The following is a 21,359-nucleotide window of genomic DNA, read 5'->3' on the forward strand; positions in this document are numbered from 1 at the left end:
AGATTCATTAATTACCCAAAACATGCAAGGGTGCTTCGCTCTCCCTGCTGTTCCGTGGCCATCCTGGGTGGCATTATCGTCTCACGGCCAGTCTCGACTTCATACCAGCTGTCAATCTGAAATATTCAAATCACCCTGAGCCCAACCTTCCTCCTCATCCCAGCTTGCCCTGGAATGTATCAGGGAGAGAGTGGAGCTAGCTGGACTTCTCGAAATCCTCCAATGAGTCAAATGCCCTGGCAGACATATGCATACCTATGTAAATAGTGCAGTGAGCATTATTATACCTCTTCTACTGCTGAGAAAACTAAGGCTCGGAGAGCTTGAAAAAGTTACCCAGAGTCACACAGTGGGAGAGCAGTGTGTTTGACTACAGTTTTCCAGGTTTTTCTATCCCATAGGCTGGTGGCTGGGAATGTAGGCACATCTCTCCGGATGGATGCATGTTAAAGATCAGTGTGTCTGCCCTCAATTCACTCGCAAAGAGAGAGGTTCTTAACCTTTTAGGGGAAAGGGCAGAGTGTGGAAATATTATGTAACTTTGAGCATCTTCCCGGAAAAATACTGAACGCCTCGCCTGTAGTTTAGGAGGAATATTTGTACTCCTCCCCCATCCCGATCCTAAGCATCGACTCTAGGCTCAAAATACCCTGGGAGCAGACTCGTTAGCAATTCCAAGGTGTGCATTCCCTGCAAAGGAAAGGGTGCCAAGTGTTCTATTGAAACCCGCATGAAACGAAGTAAGTGCCGGTTGTGGAAATCACCTGTTCCGCGTCGGCTGCCGCCTCAGAGTTTAGAAGGATGATGTACAGGACATCCGTCAATCAAGAGGATTCGGGACGTTCATCCGGGCACGGGGCCAAACTTCTGAGTGAACAGCCCCCACGAAGGGCTACGTGTCCCTTCTGTGTAGCCAAAGCGAATCTCCACCGGCTTTGCCGGGCAAGCTGGAGACAAGGTGTGATTCCTCTCGCAGGATGGATCTGTACAGAAAGCATGCGGGAGAGCGCGAGCCCGCGTGTCGTCTAGTATTTCCTTATTCGTTCTTAACCAAAATTAGAAAGATATTCTTGGACTGGCACCGTTGCTAAGATAGAATTTTTTTAAGTTAAGAGTTAAATATCGTAGGGGTTTTTGGGGTGCTGGCGTGCTGCATTTCTGGATTCGGATGCTGGTTGCACGAGCGTGTTCAGTTGTGATATCCAGTGAGCTATATTCACTTATGTATGTATGTGATACTTTTCTATATGTTTATTATACTTCTATATATACACATATGCCCCGTGTATATATATTTCTCCATGTGTATTAAAGGTTTTTTTTTTAAATGAAGCAAGCTATCTAAATCTCGAACTTTTATGAGGAAAAATAGGATAATTTTCTGACAATATTTAAATGCTCAAAGTCAGTGAGCCAAACGTCTGCCATGTTAATTTAAAGGTTCTGTGAAATGGGAATTCTCAGCACATGTTAATACATTGAATTGAGAGTTGCAGCCAGATCCACTAACTCCCTTCCAGTGTGCCTGGCGGCAGGGTATCGTTTTTGGTACCTTGAGTGACTCCAGCCCCGGCCCCTCTCTGGGGCGCTACCTCGCGGGTGCTGGTTCCTCTGGGCTGAGTCTTGGCTGCTATTAGCTCCAAGGTCAGATTCACTAATCCTGACCTGGGCAACCTTGCAGGCCCACCAGGTTGTGCAGCGTGAAAGGAGTCTGGGGCCGCATGCTTGGCATTGCTTGCCCCGGGACGTGGGCGTGCGACCTGCAAATCCCACCTCCTCCTATCCTTCCAGTGGGCTGCCTTCAACCGCAGGTGCTTCAGCCCCGGTTTACTGAGCGGTGCTCAAGAGTCTTGTGGGAGCCCGCTCCCGCCCACCCTCTGACCATCTCTGTCCGGTAAGGGGCTGGATCCAGCTCCGTCTATCCTTCGGTTCTGGTGGCCTGATTCCAAATCCCACCTCTTTGGCACACGCCATGGAATCTGAACATAAGGAGCCAACTGGATCCCCAGTGCCGTGGCTCTTGTGTCCGATGGTCTCGGTGTGGTCCTCCCAAGGCTCCCGCTTACACACATGCATCTTTCAGCTCTGCCCCACGGCACCATGTCGTTCCTTCCTCCCCTCCCTGGCGGATCCCACTGTTTGGTGGCCGAGTTATATGACATCCCGTGTCTCTGTGCTTAGGGAAGCTGTCGACTTCGGAAACAAGAAGGGCTGACTGAACTACAGGAGGAAGGGAAGCAGAGCAGGAGCTGAGGTCCCAAGCTGGCAATGGCAACACACGAGCACGCAAGAGATGGCCCGTGTCCCCAGCCCCTGGCTGTAGGAAATGCAGGCCCGTCTGGGAGGGGAGCATCCAGAGGCCGGCCATCCCCGGGGACTCAGCCAGGCGGGTGGTAGCGGGGGAGGGTAGGATTTAATGACGCACAACGATGGGTTTCTTTGCCTTTTTGTGTGTGTGTGTGTGAAAATGCTCCAATACCGGGTTTCATCCCCTATGTATTTCTTTATTCAGTCTTGAAAGGATTTAAAGAAGTTAACCGTCCGTAGGTCACGGGTCATGTGGATCCGGCGTGCCTCTTGAAGACCCTCTACAGCATCATTTCTGAAAATATATCCCAGAATGCACAGTCCTCCAAGGCCAGGGTCAGGTAGAGAACAGCAGGCGTGTTGCACGATGTCCATAAATCTGCAAGCCCCCCGACGTTGTTTAGCCCCTCTGAACTCACTGCTTCCTCCTCTGTGAATGGAGATAGCGATGGCGGCCTTGCCTGACTGGTGGCGGTGAGGCCCCTACGAGAGGGGAGAGAGCTCTTAGGAAACTGTAGAGTAAGGGCTGGTTCAGAGCAGAATGTGACCAAATTTGAGGAAATGAGATGCTGCTGAATGGCAAGAGCCTCGTGACACGCAGTATCTCAAAGTTCAGCTTTGCAAACTGCTGTGATAACACGTGGGAAGCAAAGCCCGTGTAGCTTTCTGACCGCTGTGTAAATGTCTTCTCTTTTCTAGGCTGCAAGGACACAACCCTGTTTATGCCGCCTTTCCCTACACTCCTTGTATTCGTTGCCAAGTCCTGGATTTCTTACTCTTTTGACTTTTTCTCGGTCTCCATCACTGCAACCATCTCTCTACTTGCAATCTTAAAAAATTGAGAGTTACCAAAACTTTTCTTCTTAACCTACTATCTGTTCTCACTTCGTTAGTTGAGTCCAGCGACCTTACTCTGCCAAGTCAGCTCCCCAGAACCCCAAACCCATGACATCCCATTCTGCGCCCCCGGCCCCCCGGCCCAAACCTGTGCATCTTCCTGTCCACTCTTTCTGTTACCTTCGTCTGTCCCGAACTGACCTCATGGACTTCCCTCCCAGATTGCTCTTCCCCCTAATTTTCTGTATCTGAGTGGACACCAGAGTGGACACCGTCTCCCCCAGCCCGGATAACTGGCTAAACTACAAGTGACCTTGAGCACAGCACCCACATCTCTCTCCCTTTACTACAGAATCTTAGTGCCTTGTACACGATGGGGGCTCAGCAAATCGTTTTTTTGTGTGTGTGTGTGTTTTTTTTAATATATAAAAGATTCAGTATCTTTCTGCCTCATTCCTATTAAATAATAATAGGAGCACCTGGGTGGCTCAGTCGGTTAAGCATCTGACTCTTGGCTTCGGCTCAGGTGCTGATCTCTCAGTTTCATGGGTTTGAGCCCCACGCGGGGCTCTGTGCTGACAGCATGGAGCCTGCTCGGGATTCCCTCTCTCCCTCTCTCTCTGCCCGTCCCCCTCTCACGCTGTCTTTGTTTCTCTCAAAATAAATAAACTAAAACATTTAAAAAATAATAATAATATAACAAAATTATGTGAGATAGGTAGGTATAGATAGATGGAGGTTGGCATAGTGCTTAACACATAACTACTTGAGTGTTTTCTGAGTGTTAGGCAGCATTAAGTGCTTTATACGTTTGCGTTTTATATATATATGCTCTCTCTCTATATAAAATATAAATAAAACATACTTGTGTATGTAGGCATATATGCAGTGTGTGTATGTTGTGATGTAGATACATATATATGTATATTTCAATGACTTTCACATGTATAATCCTTACCTGTGTAATTTACCGGTTTTACAGATACATTGTTACGGATAACAATTCGTAGAACTCCATGTGTATTCCCTTTCTAAGGGATTCGCAAATGTTAATTCATTTAGTCCTTTTAACAACCCTTTTGTGTCAGGAACCACCGTCCCTGCTTTATAGACGAGGGAAACTGACGTCGGTGGGGTTCAACGCCCTGCTCAGGGTAGCAGCCGGTAAACCGTAGAACAAGAGTCGCGCCCCCAGAGTCCAGTTCCGGAGTCTGAGCTTTGGCTGCGTCTCCAGGGCCGAAGGCCGAAGGGTAGCTGTGGGGATAACACCTGCACGCCCACCAAGGACAAGCCCCCAGTGCTCCTTCTAGAGTACCTTCTAGTTGGTCTTTCTCTCCCGCGTATCAAGCAGGGTGCAAACAGCACTAACCAGTGGTATCCGTTGGCCAAATGAATAGATGGGTGAAAAAAATAAATAAGGGGAGGGGTCTCCACATTTGCTTCGACGCCTTTGGTGGACCCACTTGCCCTACTGGATTTATTTATTTGTTTGTTTGCTTCTTTCCTTCTTTATTTAGCTAAAAGCGTTTTTCTTCCTGCCGAATGTTTTATGCCGTCCCAACATGGCTTTCCAAAGATGATTATCATTACTCCTTCAGGTCGTCTCATCCATTATCATTTTTCCTTTAAACAGCTGATTGAAAAGGATTTGTTTCCTTCGTACAGGTCACTCTCGTCTGGTAGTGAGGCCAAATGTTTCTTCCCCTGGGAACACATCTTCATTTTTTTAATGGAAGTCAATGGGAGTTAATAAAAGGAATGGAAAAGGCACATCGCTGCCAACTGCTCAAGTATGTATCCATTCCATTCCGAGAGCCCCACCTGTCCTCGCGGTGGGTCTCCTGGGGAATCTAGATGGGGAACCCCAGGCAGCTAGATGGACGTCGTAGGAGACGACGGTGCTGTGGCTGTTTGTGATGCCGGGGTGCTCACAGGATCCCTCAGCTCGGCAAGGAGGTCGCTGGCGGTCTTGGAACAAAGACCGCCAGTGGTCTTTCTCTTTAATCCGCCACAAAACTCTTGTGGGACTGGAATTCTCCTACTTTTGTTCTGTCCAGACCAATTGCAGGCCACTGCCGAGCTCAGGGGCCGACGCACTCAACACGTCGTTATGACCTTCCATTGTGCTTAGTCCTGTCCCAGGGAAGAGGCAGAGTGGCACCGAAGATATGAGCCAGACTCCCCGGGGGTTTCAGTTCTAGCACCAAGGGATGTGAAGGAAGTGACTCGATTCCTCCACGCTCCCGTGCTCTCCTGCGTATAAAGAGTGAGTGGCAACCACACCTTCTGCTGGGGCCGTTGGGGGAATTAAATGAGATAAGCCTGTTCAGGCAGCCAGGGGTGAGGGCTCAACGGGTATGACCCACAATGGTGAGGACATGAAGATGTTGTGTGGTAGAAGGTACAAAGCTAACTCAGACACAGTCCCTTCTCTCAAGACACCGCGGGCCAACTGGGGAGACGCACACGCCCTCGTATAGTCCTGTGTCAGGAAGGTGTAGAGGACGGGTGTAACAGTTGCACTGTGGAAGGCATTCCTGGCTGAGGTTGTCAGCAAAGACTTTGTAAGAATTTTAATACCTAAGCCGGACTCTCAAGATATACAGGCCTCGGAGATGTAGGGACAGGCTGGAGAGCCAATGTTGTTGAAACAGAATCGAATCTGGCAATAACTCCTTCTGGAAAGCTGAGATATCTTCAAGTTGTCTCTGCTGCGTGTTCTGCCATGAAAATTGTGATCAGAATTTTACATGTATATAGCACATTTATTTTTAGAGTCTCCAGTGATATTATTAAAAACTAAAACCTTCCATGTTAGTGTTGGTCTGTCTTAAAGAAAAAAAAAAAAAAACCAACACGTATACATTTTCTTCCAAAGAGCTCTCTGACTCCTGTAAGAGTTAGTGAGATGCTGGGACTAGCGATGGAACCTAAAATTATTCGGATATTTAAAAAAATGCAAAAAGTAAGCTTCCAGAAAGCTCTCAAAAGTTAAGTGTGTAGAAAAAGCCCCAATCATAAAGAATGACCGATGATGTCCTGAGCTGCCAGGGAGTTGGAGAGAAAAAACGTTTCAGAGGAAAACATGTTGAGATGAAAAGCATGTTAGATTTGCTGTCAGGGTATCCTTGGGATATAGTCTGCTTTGGAGGCAAGCAGTGGAGGGTCCTGCAAAACAGGCCAAACACTGGTGGAGAATTGTCTACTGAGAACCGTGCAAGGGTACGGCAAACGACGCCACTTCCCAGTGCCCAGTGATGACACTCTGAATCCTGAATCATCAGCCTGGGCTCACACAGTGTTGCCCGATGGGACTTGGTGATTACGCCATATTCTTGCATACGATGGCCTCTCCAGGAGAGTGTTGTCAAAATCCTGCCTCCCTCCCGAGACGAAGCAAGATCTGCTGGCTTTGGATCCATCGGGCATCTTATGAGTCTTAACACGACTGATTAATATCATGGTACAGAGGTACTTAATCCGAGCAGCCTAAGAAGAAAGGAGACAGTAACCGTGCTGCCTGCCGTAGCCCCCCAAATCCTTCACGGGCACCCACGTATGCTGGATCTCATCACCCTGCCTTTTCCCAACTGGAAGTATCCACCTGAATGCTTGAGTTTTTAATCTCTCCATATTCTGTAGCTTGGTGTCCTTGGAGTTTGCTAGAGCATTTGATGTACAGTAGGCCCTTAACAGAAACGGAACAAATGAAAAGATGAATGAATGGGTAATTAATGCCATTACTTCCCTAGTTAAGGTCCTATGAAATTTCATCTGGTCTACCACAATAGCATTACTTGTGGTGACCTCTAACTTATTTTTAAATTTGTAAAAGGCTTTTTACTGAAGTATGTTTGGAGAAGCACAATATCGTTAAGTGTACTTTTTCCGGCGCAATGAATTTTTACAAACTGAACACGCCTATGAAATCACTTCCCAGATGGAGAAATAGAACACCGCCAGCCCCCGCGGAAGCCCGCTTTTGCCTTCCGTGGTCTCCCCACCAGGGGTAATCATTACCTAATAGTACATTTTAGTTTTTCTTGGTGTTGTACCTTTTATATACAGACTTATTCAACGTATACCGTGTTGAATTTGTCTTCTGTCATTCAATATTGTTATGAGATTCAGCTATACTGCTGTGCATAGACAGAGAACATTCGATCGTATGGTAACCTCTGGCATGAGCATGTGGCAATTTGTTTATCCACAATGTACTGTCCATTTGGGTAGTCTCCATTTTGGGGCTATTGTGGATACCACTGCTGTAAACAGTCTTGCACTTGACCCTGGGTCCACACGTATGCACAGAGCTGCGGGACATGTATCTGGAAATGGAATCACTGGGTCATAGGGCCTGCAGATGTTCAGTATTAGACTCGCATATTGCCAAGAAGTTTTGCAAAGTGGTTGTACCAATTGAGACTTCCAGTAAGTGTAGCTTATGAGATTTTTGGTTACTTCACATCCTTGCAAACACTTTCTATCTTTTTCATTTTATTGCCATAGCTCTTTAGCTGTTCTTTCCATGTACAATCTCACACCCTCTCACATGCAACACCTCCATCTCCCAGCCTCCAGAGGGATTTGATGAAGTCAATACCCAGTGTAAGCTCTTTAGCAAATAATTAAGCCAAAGCAGGGATGCAAACTCAAACCCACCGGGGATGTATGGGAAGGCGGTCAGTGTAAGGCAATATGGCACAGTGGGCTCTGTGGCTAAATACGTAGCACGTGCCCCATACTCAGTGCAAACTTTAAAGACACTGACCTCATTCGATCAGGCCTCCCTGGTGGCCACGTATATAAAACCCCTAATTTGTAGGAAAATGTCCAAACTCCTTCACTCGCGTTTCAGTCTTTCTGGTTCCTGCCTTTTGCCCCGTGTGACTTGTTTCAGCCCTTCTTCCTTACAGACCCTTTATTTCTGCCAGAGTCAACTTTCCAGTCTTTCTTGGACACATCGTGTGTGCTCACACCTCCATGCCCTTGAATGTTCTGTTCTCTTGGTCTGGAGTACCCTTTCTCCTCTTTGCCTGCCGAGGGCATTCAGAGCCCTGCTCAGATGACCCAGTGGGGCATTCCCAATCCCGGGAAGAAGACCCGGTCTCTCCTCGCTCAATTCCCCACAGAGCCTTGTGCTTGACTCCATTTCCTACTTACCACTTGATTCTGAAATCTTTTGTTTGCTCACCTGACTTCCAAGTTGGAACTGGAGCACCAGAATTTAAATAACCAGGATTCAGTTTAAGTCATATATATACCTCAAGGGCCTAGCACAAGGCCTGGGTTCTAGTAGGTGCTCAGTAAACATTTGTTGAATGAATAAGTGCATAAGTGAGAGGGTTGGGAATGTCATCCTACACTTTAAATAGATGCGATCCGGGCTAGGAAAATGCCACTCGCCGTGTTAGACAGTAGCAAAAACACTAAAAATACAGATTTCAAAATACTGCTTGGTTGAACCAAGAAAGAGTGTGGAAGACATGGCCAAATTAAGAGGAGAACGTAGGAAAGAACGTTTGAATGGCAGGACTTCCGAAACGGGGATTACTTGTTAATGACAAGACTGGTGCCAGGTCCCATTATAATGCTGACTTGTATTGCGTAACTTAGCTCCCATAATACTTCTGTAAGAAAGCTCCAGTTTCCACTTCTTGAAACTAAGCACAGAGAAGTGAACTTTCTCTAGGCTACCCAGCTGTGGAAACAGTATCTGAATCCAAAATGTCTGGTTTGTCTCTGAGCCTAGGCCATATTGCGCATTGCCTCTAAATTAGTCATGTGTCTTCCGATGGCCCAGGAACGCAGCCAGAGAGAGCACTGGCCCGATTCTCTGGGTGAGAAGGTCAATACTCACGGGCTGATGTAACTTACCCATGATCATATGGTGATTTGGTGAAGGAGCTGGTGTTCTCCAAACCCAGCATTCTTTCCACTATTCTAAAGTGTGGGCGGATGTGGAAGGCAGGGGAGGGGTAGTTCCCAAAAGGAATGTCACTGCTCCTTCAGGGTCCACAGTGGAGGTGGTGACACCGGTCTTGCGCTCAGGGCTGAGGCTGGAACAGAAACAAATCAGGAACAGTGGGTCTGGAGCCAGGCCCCTCCCTCCAGCCTTACCGTCCCCGCAGGGATCCTGAGCATTTCCCAAGGCCCGACCGCTGCAGGCATTGAGCCAAGAGGAGCCAAAGGTTTAGTCTATAAGATGCCTCTGGGGACTCCTTCTCCAAGGAAGACATTTCGAAACGAACCCCAATCATTATTCTGGAGGCAACCCTGGGAGAGATGAAGGTCATGTTCTGGTTCCCATCTGTCTGGGCGCCTCCTTAAAACTTAGCAATGTCACACTCACACAACATACATGCATGTGAAAAAATTATGATTTGCAGCCATTCTCCCTTGAAGAAAAACAAGTTTTGGAGTTGAAGGATTTGTCATTGTCTGAAATTGATTTGAGTAGTAATTCAGATGTTCCAGCAAGAAAATCGAGCCTGGCCGCAAACGGATGACCAGCTTGCTGTCTTTTTCATCGCAGGGATAGCATTCTTTGGTTGTTAATGAGATTTAACATTCCTTGTCTTTGTTTCATGGCTGTGATTCATATTCAGTAAACAGCCTGTTTGTTCGTGTCCTTTGCCCGTTTATCGACTAGGGTGCTGAGCTATTTTTGCTGAGTTCGAAGGCTACTTAAGTACGCATTCCATTGTGAAGTATTATGCACCCAGGAAAATGATGTTCAATGGACTTTTAATGATATAAAACATTACTTGTGTTATGGTAAGTTAAAAAACAATAGAGATACATTGTACCTAAAATATAATCCTGGGGTGCCTGGCTGGTTCAGTCAGTTAAGCATCTGACTCTTAATCTCAGCTCAGGTCATGAATCTCACAGTTAAGTTCAAACCCTGCATTGGGCTCTGCACTAGGTGTGAAGTCTACTTAAAAAAAAAATCTATCTATATATCTATATATATATAAACACACACACATGTAAACTTGGTTATGTAAAAAAAAGAAAACAAACTATGGAAAAACAACCCTACCCACACCAATAATAAATAAAAATTTTGGAAGAAATGTTTATTGACATATCAACAGGTGTTTTTCAGTTGTTTGGCCTATTAATGATCTTAATTTATTTTCTTATATTTTGTTGTATGTGTTGGTTATCGATTTCCATCTCTCAAGTACACATATACGCATCATTGTCCGGCTTACCACACTGGAATACCATTCCTTTGCTCACCGACATGACGCTAAAATGCGTCAATAGAGGGAGCTGGAGAGACCCTGGGCTAGAAAGGAGCTGTTCATGCTGGTTCTGGTGTTGAGTCTTGCTGGTGCAGCTGGAGGTGGGTAGAGGGTCGCCCAGTGACCTTCACCCCCGGGGAGTTTCAGCCACACTCCCACTGGGGATCTACATTTTATTCCACTACTCCAAAAGTACACACCTCAGGGAACTCCCCCAACATGGTTGGGCCAAAGCAGCATCCTCGCAGACCAAATCTGGATCTCTGCCTTGGGAAGTCGAAGCATCTTCTATATTTGTTCCTTCCTTGAGGTCTCCGCCTCAGCCCTGCAGTTAGGGGCTGCTTCCTATCCTGCCATTCCCGTATTCTTGGAATTCTCTTTACCCCCTAGTAGGTAATTCCGCATTATAGTTGATAATTCTTTGTATTAAACTCTTCTTGTTCAAATTACTACATGGTTTATGTCTCCCATTTTGACACTGACTGACTGGTATATTGTATTTTCTACATTTTCTACAATTTCTATAATAACCAGGAGATAAATTAGTGTTTATTTGCCTTTTAGTAAGGTGACCAATCTGATTTATATGTATACATAGATCATATAAATAATATACAAATAATACAAACATTGGGGCGCCTGGGTGGCTCTGTTGGTTATGCGTCTGACTTTGGCTCAGGTCATGATCTTGCACTCCATGAGTTCGAGCCCTGTGTCGGGCTCTGTGCTGACAGCTCAGAGCCTGGAACCTGTTTTGGATTCTGTGTTTCCCTCTCTCTCTGCCCCTCCCCTGTTCATGCTCTGTCTTTCTCAGTCTCTCAAAAATAAATAAACTTAAAAAAAACAAATAATACAAACATAATAATACAAGTGTACAAAAAATACAAATACAAATAACACAAAATAGTACAAATGTAACATTTGTGTTAAGTATACACACAGACATGTTATACATAAGTGTGTATGTGTGTGTCCTCTAATATAGAACTCTGTTTTATAGTGTGAGATTAAGCATTCTTTTTATGGTAACAATAAAAAGATTAAAAATAGTGAAAGTAATCCTTTTTCATAAACCATTCAGTACTTTTAACTAATTTTGGTATTATACTCCTGTGGCCATAATGGTAAGTGGTAGTTTTTCTTTTTAATTTTTTTTAATGTTTATTTATTTTTAAGAGAGAGAGAGAGACAGAGTGCGAGCAGGGGAGGGGCAGAGAGAGAGGGAGACACAGAATCGGAAGCAGGTTCCAGGCTCGGAGCTGTCAGCACAGAGCCAGGCGCAGGGCTCAAACTCACGAACCCTGAAATCATGACCTGAGCCAAAGTCTGGTGCTTAACTGACTGAGCCACCCAGGTGCCCTGGTAAGTGATAGTTTTCTTGGGCGGGGGGGGACCAATTTGCCAGGTTTTGCCATCAAGATATACTTCATTTTATTGAATTTGCCATTTTTCCTGGGAAAACAAATGTGCGGTTGCGATGACCATACAGAAGGTTTAAAGACGTCACCAGCAAAATCCTCTGGGATCTTAGATGTTTGAGGAAGTACTTCTTCTTTGGTTATGGGCAGGATTCTGTGTCGAGCTGGTGATGGAGCCACACCATGGACCCAGGGCCATGAAGAGTTGTCAAAAAATTCAACTCAGTTTCTGAGTGACTTCGGTGAAAGGTAGCGTACAGCCAACTTTTTCTGTTGTTAACACAAGGTGGACATTTCTCTTCTGTCTCCTGACCCCTCTTAAGTCAGTTTAAATCCATAATGTCTATGATACCACAGTGAAGGAGCCATGTGAGATGCTGGGTCATAAGGTCTAAACTTAACCCTCAAGGCAATAGCAGGAAACCTGAAGACAAGGAAGTTACTCTGCAATCACCATGAGCCAAACATAATGGTAGATGCTTCTAACTCGTTTCTCATTCAAGTCTCCACCGGTTATGAGAAGGATGGATTATTACTCTTTCCCTGCAGAAGACAGCAAGTCCCAAAGGTGAAGAGTGTTGTCTGAGCTCATTCAATTAGCACATGGCAGAGACAAGCTATAAACACAGGTCTATTGACTCCACATCTCTTATTGTTTCCCCTAAATCATTGTGTTTCATAAACATGTAATTACCAAGCAAATCTCCTGTTTAAGTTACCGATGAAGGGCTTAGAGACCCAGAGGGGATGTGGGGTGAGCTGGGAAGGTTCATGGAGGTGCTGAAGTGATTGCTCTCCTCTGCTCTCTCAGAGCATTATGGCCTTATCCCCCTAATTTGACACTTCGTCGTGTGCTGCTTTGTGCCCCTGCTTGTGGGCAGTCGTTTCTACCCCATAGTGTGCCTTGCCTCCCCTCCTCCATGAGGTTATTATCACCCAAAGTCTTGAACACAAGGCTTTGGGACCCAAGTCTAGTGATCCTTCCATCCGAGGGCCAGAATCCAAAGCAACTGGGTTCTTTGGAAATATTGGGGGCCCTTTTCTGGCCATAGGATACGGGTCTCATCTCACTTTACATTTGCACTGAGATTCCTTTTTATATTGAGAAAATTGGCTTTAGCCTTCTCTCCGCCACTAATTTACTGTATGATCTTGGGCAAGTGACTTTTCTTTTAGAGGTTTCAATTTCTGGACTCGTAAGTGATGGATTGATATTCGTGGTCTCTAAGTTCTTTTCCAGCAGCTGCCTTATGTGTTTGTTTGTTGTTGTTGTTGTTGTTGTTGTTTCTGGGAAATTCCTTGATCTAGGGGCATGAAGAATTAAGAGTTGGGAAAAACTCCCAACTCCTTCTTGCAAGTTATAAGGGTTGAATTATCTGTAGACAGTTAAAAAACAATCAGAAAGGGGCACCTGGGTGCCTCAGTTGGCTGAGCATCCGACTCTCGATTTCAGCTCAGGTCACGGTCCCAGGGTTGTGGGAACGAGCCCCACATCAGGCTCCAGGCTGAGCATGGAGTCTGCTTGAGATTCTCTCTCTGTCTCTGCCCCTCTGCCCCCTCCCCCACTCATGCCCTCTCTTTCTCTAAAATAATAAAAACAATAAAAAATAATTTTAAGAAACAATCAGAAAATTGACTTAAAAACCCAACCCTCTTTTTCAAGTCTAAACAATGCTGGTGACCAAATGTGTCCCCACTCAGGCAATCGCCCCCTCCCTCTACCTTTCGGTAGGTCATTGCCTTATTCTAGAAACAGCACACTGCTATTGTAGGTAGACACCGTCAGGCCCTGTCTTACACCTCAGTGGGTTGAAGACACGAAGAAGGCAAGCGTTGGAACCCAGGCCGTGAAGACAGAGCTTGGGGTTGGCTTTCCCAATTCTGAACCCAGCGCTCTCCATTCCCAGCCCTATCCTCTGTGAACCAATCATTGCTCCTAACGACAGCGACCTGGCTGGGACAGGAGGAGGAAAATCTCCCGGCCTAGAGGATACCATTTCCTGGCTCTTTCGATAGAAATGTCTAGTGGTGGGGTCTGGTTTTATTATTTTAAGAAGGCCCTTGAGCATGGTGCCAGTTTAAACTCATCAGGCCCATCAGAGAGAACATGTCAAATAGTTACCTAAGCTTCAGACACGAAGAGACCTGGGATCAGATCCCAAACCTATCACAAAGGCATCGACAGGGAAACCTCCGCAAAATGGGGATGATGCTGCCTCAACCGAAATGTTGCAAAGAGTAGATAGGTAATTTTTGTTCAGTCTCTAGTCCGGCTCCTGGCCCGCGGTAACTAACATCAGCTTCCTGTTTCTGACGCCACGGTTCAAATGAACAGCCAGCCTGGTCCCAGCATTCAAGTACCCAGCGGGTGAAGGATCCCCCTTGCCCTCAGGTTCAGAGAGTGGGAGCATCAGGGCAGCTCTGTGTCTCAACCCCCGTGGGTAACACGGGTGTGATGCATGCTGGGCTGAGCCTGCCGAGCGTGTGAGCTGGGAGCGCGACCAGGGAGGCCAGCTACAATTTTAGCTCCAGCGTGGAATTTCCTGGTTTTGGGGGGTCTGGAGTCCAAACCTTCTCTGGTGCTGGTGCTGCCTTTTTGCTGCCAGAACCGGGCGGCAGACACAGCTTCTTTCCACCCGACCGCCCAGGGTGAGGCAGGCGCCCTCCTCCCGGGCCCTGTAGCACTTGGTGCCGGCCAGGGCCTCCTGGGCAAGTTCCAGCAGCTTCTTCCTGTGCGAGCGCACGTGGGCTCGCACAATCGCATCGCTCAGTCAGGCCCGGGTGGAGAGCTGTTTGTCTCTGCCCGGGGAGGAGGAGGCAGGGTTCACAGCTTCCCTAATAAAAGGTTAATTATCCTGCCCTTGGGTCCTGAGATCCAGTTAAAGAAATTGCGGCTTCCGTGCACCTCGATTTGTACGCGAACGGAAAAGGCCTCATGGCTCCGCGATGACTTATGGTCCCGAGGTCGCAAGAAATAGAATCCACATCAGGCTAATGGAAGCAAATACATTTTTTTTTTTGAAGTGTGGAGTGGATGGTTCAGAGAGGTAAAGAAATAGCTGAACTGCGAGGCTCTGAGAAGGGTAGAAAGCAGGAGAGCTTGAGGAATCTCAGCAGCAGGCACTCAGGGAAAGTCTCAAAAAAGTGCTTCTGGAAATACTCAGTAACAGTGATTTATAACTTTTTGTGCATGGTTCCAGATTCAAACTCCCTCACAGAGGGAGTCCCATGGGTTAGGGTAAAGAAGCGACAGCCCCCCCCCCCCCGACTTTGTGTGTCCTGAAATATGATTTGACTGGTTGTTGTTTTCCCAATGATCAAACTCTTGGGATCAACTCACAGTAGTCAAACTCCTAAACCATAGATGTATAAACCGGATAGCATTGACTCAGTTTACACAGTCATCTCTACCTTCCAGGTGAACAGACAATTTCCGTTTATTATCAAGAGTCTCTTCCTCTAGGTCTTTCCTGGTGTCGGCATTCATTGAAAGTGGAGTCAGGCAACAAAAAGTTGTTCAGTGAACTTGGGGGCTAGGTGATCTTAAGGAGTAATTCCATCGAGTCTGGGAGACAATTCTGACCGTGTTCCTTTTTTGTTCCATTTTTTCCTAAGCTCTATTCACAATCCTTCTCCTTGCTACCCCATCCCCTTGGCAGATATGATACAGATGGGTGTCTGCATGTCTAGTTTAAAGGGCTTACCAAGGCTGTCCCGATGGGACTCAGTTTACCAATTTCACCCTGAAAGAGTGGTTCTGCTACCGCCTCTAACTGGACTTTCTTTATTGTTTCTTGCTTTTCAGATTTATTATTATTATTATTGAGAGAGAGAGAATGAACAGGGGATGGGCAGAGGGACAGGGAGAGAGAGAATCTAAAGCAGACTCCCTGCCTACCACAGAGCCCAATTTGAGGCTCAATCTCACGACCATGAGAACATGACCTGAGCAAAAATGAAGTCAGACCTCTAACTGACTGAGCCACCCAGGACCCCTGGAAAATGCCTTCTCTGAAAACAGTTATTCTTCCCACAGCTAATGTGGATCGAGACATCTGTGTCCTTGCTGGAAGTCTTCAAGGCGGGTTGTAAAAATTTTTGTAGCCAATCGTTTACTGACAGAGAGTGGCGAATAATAGGACATAGCCCCCAAACAGAAAATGCACTATTGTTATGCTATTTCACTGAATTATCTCAATAAATCACACTCCTTACCCCATCCTGTGTCAAAATAAAAATAAAAGCAAAGTGAGAAGGTCCCTTATGAGACCACGATCCTTAAATGCATGTGAAATACACCAGTTAAGAGTGGGCATTCCTCAAAAGCCATAGCAGATACCCCGCTGGACTAGTAGGAGTATTTTGAAATCGTACTTGGTTGTGTGAGCCAGTTGGGTCCTCCCCCGAGCACAGCCGGCAGAGTTTTGCTTATTCAGATCAGACTGAGATGGTTTCACGAATTTGCAAGTCTACTAAGGACACACTGATAATACGCAGAAGAGACATGTGTGCAGGTTGTTAAGTTAAACAGGAAACATAAGGCCTTAGGCTGGTTCTGTGTGATGCCGGGAGAGTAGATATTCCCAAATATAGACAGATTGTGTGACACTTTAAATCATGTTGAATTAAATAATACCCCCTCTGTAAATCAGAGTTCAGACTTCCAGCCGTCCCCAGCATCTGGAGGAGCACACAGGTAAATAATTTAGGAAACAGGCAGATCGATGATACAGACGGAAACACATCAGTGACGAGGCAGGGTGTCCGCACAGAGAAGACACTGAGGAGGATGGGGCCCACGAGAGAGGACTGTAGGGGGACACCTGGGTCCCAGGAACTAAACTCATCTCCTTGGGGAGTTCCCAAAAGCTTACCTGGGGAAGACTGGGGTGGCTGCTTCAGGTTCTGGACACCCTTTCCTCTACCCTGTTGGTCTTTTTGTTTTGTTTTAATGTTTATTTATTTTTGAGAGAGAGAGAGAGAGAGAGACAGAGCATAGTGGGGGAGGGGCAGAGAGAGAGAGAGGCATAGAATCCAAGGCAGGCTCCAGGCTCTGAGCTGTCAGCACAGACACGGGGCTTGAACCCACGAACCGTGAGATCATGACCTGAGCCGAAGTCGGACGCTTCACCGACGGAGCCACCCAGGCACCCCTCTGCCCTGTTGGTCTTAATGCTGTTCTGTTTTGTTGTCTGAGGCCCGAGGCAATGGTTCGCAGGCCTGAAGCCACCGGTTCAAGGAGGACTTTGTTGCTGTGTGATGTAGGAGGGTTGAGAATAAAGCTAAATCTTAGATCACGGAGGACTCCAACGTGCTGTGGGACGTCTTACGCAAAAGGGACACAAACCAGCCCGTGTGAGTCATCTCGGAATGGGTAGTGGCAAGTTGAATCCTTAATCCTGCGGGAAAACACACCAACCTAATGATGCACATCTGAGGCCCCGTGCATGTCCAACTGTTCTAAAGGAAGAAATCAAGGATGGGAAAGTCAAGTGTTCTCAAGCACAAGGGAAAATCGTTAGTTATGGAATTACCCGCAAAGACAAACCTTTGGGCGAAAGGACGATGACATGGTTCGTTGATGAGAGCTCCATAACTTTTCCTGGAGAGAATCTGTTATTAATTTGTTAGAAATGTTATTCTCGACAAAAGGGTGGCAGTGAGAATAATATTGCAGCAGCATCCTTGGACGTGTGTGTAGATGGTGGGCAATAAAGCAGCTCCCTGGTCCTCGCACACAGAGGAAGCCCAGGGGGGCACTGGCCTATGCCTGAAGGAAGCACCAGAACTAAAGGGAATACTCAAAGCAACTGTGGGGGGTCGAGTCAAGGGTATACCGGAGACAATAATGGGCGAACTTGAATAGGGTAAAGGCAAAATTAGGAGAAAATGCAAACTCACGGCTGAAACGTTGGAGGGAGATGAATTCGAAGGGAACAAATACCTAGAGGAGAGTCGATCCGAAACACATCCTGGCCGGGACGCCCGGGTGGCTCAGCTGGTTAAGCGTCTGACTCTTGGTTTTGGTTTCAGTCACGATCGATCTCACGGTTTGTGAGCTCGAGCCCCACGTCAGGTGTGGCACGGACAGGGCGGAGCCTGCTTGGGATACCCTCTCCCCCTCTCTCTTTGCCCGTCCCCTGCTTGCTCTCTCTTTCTCTCAAAAGCAAATAAATAAACTTAAAAAGAAGTAAATCCTGGGGAACAAATGATAAGGTCAGCTTTTGTGGCAAGTGCAGGGTCTGGGCCTGCTTGCAATTTTCACCCTGTCGTTTAGAGACGTGGAGCCACAGAGGGATGGGACCCTTAGTGTGTGAGTGATGGCTGCAGAAGCCCGGGATGTTGGGTGCACCTTCATGCAGCAGAACTTTCAGTTCTGGTGTGAGTGAGTGTTGAGTTACCCCAGACAGGCTAAGGTTCTGAATTCTCCATGTGTGGGTAATAGAGGTTACCATCCTACCTCTCTTCCCTAACTGCAGGTGGCCAGCGGGCTGCTGTCGGGCAAATTTAAGTTACACCCTTATCGAACACAGGTTTGGGGTTATGGAGAAGACGCTGCCTTTCCCAATAAATAAGTCTAGTTTTGTAATTAGTAATATGAGAGATTGGACTTGACCCATTCTGGCTGCCATGTGTTTCCTTACGGGTGAAGGAACACGCATTATTCCTGGGGCGTCCAAAGACAGATTTTTCTGTAGTGTTCTGTTGCACTGTTGGACTATGAAGAAATGGTCTTCTCACAGCCACAGACTTTTAGACCAGAGATTTCTCCATTATCACTTGGCTCAAACTCTGGAACTGGTGAAAGATACTCCTCCTTACCCCACTGTTTCGTGATGTACAAATGAGACAGATGAATGGCAACTATGGACCAGAAGGGGGCATGTTCAACAACTTGAAGGACGCTATGCAAAGCAGGCGTTCCTCCAAAGGGCAGACTTCACAAAGGGCAGAAGAGAAGCTTCTCTGGCCTAAACAACGCATGCTCGATAAGACATAACCACGCTCCTGTGACTTCAGCTTTCTGAGATACAGAAGGATAATGGGAAAGACATCACAAGAGCACAGGCCTTCTAAGAAAGCAAGGCAGAGAGGGTAAAAGGTTCGATCTCTCAGGGAAAATCTAACAGGTCCATCATTGCTATTTGGAAGACGTAAAGAGATAGACCAGTACTGTCTGGCACCGATGTGAGAATAAGGAAACGAGAAGGTTGTTAATGTGTTGCTACATGGCTTGGGTCCATTGGATCTGGAGATTCAGGCCTTAAGGAATGATTTCAGAAAAAGAGAAAGAAAGAAAGAAAGAAAGAAAGAAAGAAAGAAAGAAAGAAAGAAGAAAGAAGAAAAAGAAAGAGGAAGAAAGAAAAGAAAGAAAGAAAAGAAAGAGAAAGAAAGAAGAGAGAAAGAAAGAGAAAGAAAGAAAGAGAGAAAAGAAAGAAAGAAAAGAAAGAAAAGAGAGAAAGAAAGAAAGAGAAAGAGAGAGAAAAGAAAGAAAGAAAAGAAAGAAGAAAGAGAAAGAAAGAGAAAGTAAGAGAAAGAAAGAAAGAAAGAAAGAAAAAGAAAGAGAAAGAGAGAAAAGAAAGAAAAGAAAGAGAAAGAAAAAGAAAGAGAAAAGAAAGAAAGAAAAGAAATAAAGAAAAGAAAGAAAGAAAAGAAAGAAAGAAAAGAAAGAGAAAGGGAAAGAAAGGGAAAGAAGGAAAGAGAAAAGAAAGAAAAGAAAGAGAAAGAAAAGAAGAAGGAAGGAAAGGGAAGGAAGAAGGAAGGAAGGAAGAGGAAAGGGAAGGAAAAAGGAGAGAAAGAAGATATTTACACGTACTGAGAACCTGCCACGGTCTGGTCACGATCTCTCCCATGAGGTGAATGGTCTCTTTTTATAAAAGGATGGATCTCTTCATTTGAAGAAAACTAAATATGTTGGGTAAGACTGCAAATAGGGTGACTGGTCTTGGTATAATGACACGCAGATCTCCCACAGCTCTGGGGGCCACCGGTCAGAGATCAGGGTGACGGGCTGGTTGGGTCCTGGTGAGGCCCCTTGGGGTTGCAGACTTCTTGATGGGTCCTCACCCAGGGGAAGGGGTCGGGGAGCTCTGCGGGATCTCCCATCAGGACGCTGATCCCCTTCCCGAGGGATCCACCCTCAGGTCCTAAGCGCCTCCCAAAAGGCACCTAATAGGCTCTGCTCGGACGTTAGGATTTTGACACATGAATTTGGGGGAGACGCAAACATTTGGACCATAGCGTCTGCCTACCAGTTTTATACTTCTGGGACAGATTCTGGATGGAAGCTGTGAAAGCTTACTTTTTCCATAAAAAAAATGCCTTGCTTTTTTTTTTTTTTTTTTTTTTTTTTGAGTGGAAAGGCTCATCTGCTATTCCAGGGCAGAGGACTCGATGCCCGGAGGACGGTGATCTGACGTATCGTGTTGGGCAAACACCTCTACTCCACGGGGAGATTTCCACATTCCATCCCAAAGCCGTGTGTGTTCACTACACGCTGAGAATCACCCTTAAGAAGTTCATCCCCTCCCTTCCTTCCTGTTTTCCCAACTTGCTCAGCATCAGTGCCAGGAAGGGACAGAGGGAGGCACTTGGGATCAGAGGCACTTGGGGACGCCACAGCCTGGTTCTGGTTGATCCCTGGCACCAAGGAGTGCCCGCCCCGGCTGTTTATTTCCGAGCCGTTTCTGCGGGTTAATGAAGACGTAAGCTCCCGGCCTCAGCCACACTATGTAAAAGAATCACTTATTGCCTGTTCCATCTCACTGACTTTTATGGTGATACTTAAACCAAAATGGTGAACTATTACACTTCATAGCCTGCAAATAAAAGCAGCATGTTAAAAAGTAGGGGCCGTAACCCCTGATCGGGCTGAAATGGCTTGTCATCTTGAGACGACTTTGTTCAGCTCCCCAGGGCCGGGGCCCGGGGCGCTGTGTCGGAGGCAGACAATGAATCCCGGGGCCACGGGCTGGGGGACGCGCACCTCCTTCGGCAAAGGGCATGGTGCGGAGCTCACAGCGGGGTGCAATCAATGACGGATGCCAGAGGGGGTGGGCACGGGGACCAGAGAAGCAAGTCACGTCACACTTTGGCAAGACGGCGTTCTGCCCCAGGCCTTGCTGGAGGCCCCCCCGCCCAGCCCGGCTTCCCTTAGACTCAACGGTGGCCCTCGGAAGACGTCTGTGTCCATTGGGAGAAGCCACGGGGCGGCTCAGAGCCTCCTTCACGCAGGCCCGGTGTGTGCATTAGGGATAATGCCCCCGTGCTGGTGCCTGAAAATAACGTACTCTTCCATGGCTTGATTAACTTGAACGTAGTGGTGTTCTTCTTTTTTTTTTTTTTTTTTTAATTTTTTTTTAACGTTTATTTATTTTTGAGACAGAGAGAGACAGAGCATGAACAGGGGAGGGGCAGAGAGAGAGAGGGAGACACAGAATCCCAAACAGCCTCCAGGCTCTGAGCTGTCAGCACAGAGCCCGACGTGGGGCTCAAACCCACAGACCATGGGATCATGACCTAAGCCAAAGCCGGATGCTTAACC

This window comes from Prionailurus viverrinus, chromosome A3, assembly GCF_022837055.1.
Source record: "Prionailurus viverrinus isolate Anna chromosome A3, UM_Priviv_1.0, whole genome shotgun sequence".
NCBI classification, from domain to species: domain Eukaryota; kingdom Metazoa; phylum Chordata; class Mammalia; order Carnivora; family Felidae; genus Prionailurus; species Prionailurus viverrinus.